At 35.1% G+C, this 3,393-nt stretch overlaps 1 long non-coding RNA gene across 6 annotated transcripts; it reads left to right on the plus strand.

Moving 5' to 3' along the window:
- The first annotated feature begins 1,576 nt into the window (after positions 1-1,576).
- LOC137582812 (uncharacterized) lies at positions 1,577-2,798 on the plus strand. Of its 6 annotated transcripts, none has more exons than XR_011033324.1 (4): positions 1,577-1,708; positions 1,778-2,088; positions 2,158-2,276; positions 2,547-2,798. It is a non-coding gene; the product is annotated as an uncharacterized lncRNA (long non-coding RNA). The 6 variants fall into 6 exon arrangements; XR_011033320.1 differs by lacking the exon at positions 2,547-2,798 and adding an exon at positions 2,332-2,519; XR_011033323.1 differs by lacking the exon at positions 2,547-2,798 and adding an exon at positions 2,338-2,519.
- The last annotated feature ends 595 nt before the right edge of the window (positions 2,799-3,393 follow it).

The following is a 3,393-nucleotide window of genomic DNA, read 5'->3' on the forward strand; positions in this document are numbered from 1 at the left end:
CAAATGTCCCTTTTGTCCTCGTTTTTATACAATTCATTTCTTACGATTTTGTGTTTCTCTTTCCTTTTGTTAATGTCTTTGTGTGTTGATTTTCTTTGGCTGTTAAATTGATTGATTACTGTGCGACTTTTGGCACCAGATACAATTGCACTACCCCATACTCTTCTCTAGATCTGGCAGGATTTCTTGATCTACTTCTAAGTCGAAGTATTTGCTTTAGGTCTTTAAGCTAAATTGACATTTATGTGAATTTTGGAATTTTTATGGCAGAAATCGTACAGATTTTTTCAGTTAATAAGTAAAGAATTTATTCACTAAAACTGTCAATCATGATGGCATATCTATACAAATTTAATTAAACAAAATTCGTTGTGGTCTTGAAATGGTTTATGAATGGAATACTCCTAAAAGTATGCTAAGCTATTGCAAGAAGTAACTAGAGACCAAATAAATCTTTCAAGAGCTGTCCTAGTTTATCTCAGTTGGATAATAGTTTCATTATCTTTACCTAGATTATTATTATTGAGCTCTTCTCAATCGATAAATCTCTGCTTAGACTATATCCTAGGCGCAACTACTTAAAGTCAGGCACTTGTGTCAATAGCACACTCAAGTCTTGGTTGTATATGTAGAATTTGTTCTTTTCGGTACACTCTCAGCTGTATTGACTGTCTAGAAAGAAAGCGGACGCAGCCACTTGAGAAATCCACCTGCAAGACGATTGCATTTGCGACTGATCTCTTTTCCATACTCCAAACCCTGCCTCTTCCTCTCTTTGTGCCATCTTATCCGATACATGTATTTTAATTTCATTGCCTGTCGCTCCTCTTGCTTCCTTCTGCCGCTCTGGACTGGACTGTGTTTCTACTTGAGCAACTTGGCAGATTAACCAAAGTTCAGCTGAGTTGCGTTGAGCCCTTAAGTGTGTTCCATATCAGGTTTATCATTTGCTGCTGCTTGTCGTATCGAAGACGCTTCACTGCCCAAAACGAAGAACGGATTAAATATATCATTTTTTCCCCTCGTTTTTTTTTTTTAATGAAAGGGTAAACTTATTTTTTCCCAGTTTTTTTTTTTTTTTTAATTTTTTAGTGGCCAACACCTGAACGAACGACAGCCTATCCGAACGGAAACATTGTCGTTGTTTTCGGGGACCACATTACATGCTAAATATGCTTTATGAAGAAAGTATAAGCGATATCGGTGATATAATGAGGAGAGGGTTGTTATTTAGGAAATACATATATTGTAGCAAGCGTAATGATTGATATTGAGGAAGTTAACTTGTGGTGTGTACTTACAAATTTATTGAAGGGTAGTACACTGAGAGAAGTTCAATCGAACACTTAACAAATAATTACCTCAAAGGGCCAAGATGTAAAGAAATTTGTCTTTCTCTGTGATGTCCATTCCAGAAACTCCAAATAAAATTGTTTTCAGTGTTGGCGTCAAATGCATTTTCATTGCAGGACTTGTGTTAATAAAGTCCTTAGTATAAAGTTAACAATTAAACTCAAAGGGGACAAAAGTGAAGAGGGTGCTCTTTAGATAGTAGACTTTGACTTCAAAATTAAAATTTTCATTTGAATTATGGAAATTACATGGAGAACATTTCCCAAATTGTTAGTTGTATTGCCCATGATGCATTATCTTCTCTCACTTTGTGTTCAGGAAAAGTCCAAAGAGCATCAGCGGCGCAAAGAATTGGGTGAGAAATAAACAAATACAAATTTTGAATGATTAAATACAGATTTGAACTTTGATCTTTTAATAAAAGATTCAAGCAACAGCAAAGAAGTAAACATAGCCAAATTAATGCAGCAAAATCAAGTAAAGAAGTTGGATTGAATGGCACCCTGTATTTGTAAGCGAGGAGGAAGTAAATATACATACAAAAAAAATGATCCCCACACAAAAATCGAAAAATTTATCGACATGAAATGAAACGGAAGCAGAAAGTCAAGGTGCAAAAAAAAAAAAAAAAAACAAACCCCAAACCGGACAGTCAAAAATCATTACACCTGTTCGTGGAAAGAAAAAGACAGCAGAAAGCAGAAGAAGACGAAAAGCAGACGCGATGACGACAAAGTGAGTGTAGAAAGCGTAGAAATCGAAATGAATGACCATGCCACACGCTTCTACTAGTTTTTTTTTTAGATGAAGGGTTTCAGAACTCATTTATTTTTTGGCTCTTCTTTCGGGGTTAAGCTTTGGTCACGCTCTGCTCTTCGGTTGCATGTTGCAGGCGATGCGACATTTAAAATGCAAAAAAGTAGGTATGTATATGTATGTGGACTTCTGGTAGCCTATCAAAATTTATTAATCAACAAGCAAAAGTTTACTACGCTTGGCTAACTGTAAAACCGTTAATGAGTGAGCCAGCAAGGATGCAACAGGTCCTCCTGCCTGCCCCCCAGCCCATGCTCTCCACACAAGTGAAATGACAGGGCAGCTGCCTTGGGATTTTTGGCACAAAAATTACATTTTAATTGTTTACAATATATTTTAATTCAAGCTGCTTTTTACTTTGTCTCTCACTTCTTTAGCAAAGTTTGCACCTGCAGCGCTCTCGTAGGAAATGAGTGAAAGGTCTATTAGAATGGAATTGAAATGAGGGTAGAAACCAAAAAAAGGGTTGCGGTTAGCTGGCATGATAAACTTGTTTATGACTTTTAATTAAAGACTACGGAATTTAAGCATTATCTATTCATCAAATTGTGAAATGTTATAAAACGAAATAAGAAAATGTATATTAATGGCCATTATAAGTATGTGAAATGGCGGCAAATGAAAGATCCTTAAACACAAGGGGTTAACATAAAGTTGGAAAATTTATAAGAGAATAAAACAAATTGTCGGGATAATTGAAATAAATTCGAGACGATCTTAAGAATTCTTACAACTTGTGGCAATAAATTGCCCTTCTATGAACTAAACCTTTATTGGTTTGTTGTTAAAAATTATTAATTTTTTATATGGAAAATGTTGTCAAATGTTCTTAGTCGATGTCAAAGAGGGATTAATTAATTGATAATTAATAAGGCAAACCAATTGAGGAACACACAAGTGAAATAATTTAACGCTTTCTCCTTATAGAATTTACTTGGATTCCTAATCTATAAATAATCACACAGTTGACCCAGTCCATTTAATGAATATCCTTGCTATAGCCATCCATTTTACCTCACTTAATCTAGACATATGCATAAATATTTATGACTTATGCAATTTCTTCATCTTATCAACTGGTATAAAGTTGTTTGTTGGTCAACTTTTTGCATATGATGCAACGATATACTCATAATTATTGGTTTGGGGTAAAACTGGAACAACCGCAAAACAAAAGACTTAAGCCACGAACTTCCGTTGGCATCAACACACTCGCTACCACAC

Source organism: Drosophila tropicalis, unplaced genomic scaffold (assembly GCF_018151085.1).
Source record: "Drosophila tropicalis isolate 14030-0801.00 unplaced genomic scaffold, ASM1815108v1 contig_859, whole genome shotgun sequence".
NCBI classification, from domain to species: domain Eukaryota; kingdom Metazoa; phylum Arthropoda; class Insecta; order Diptera; family Drosophilidae; genus Drosophila; species Drosophila tropicalis.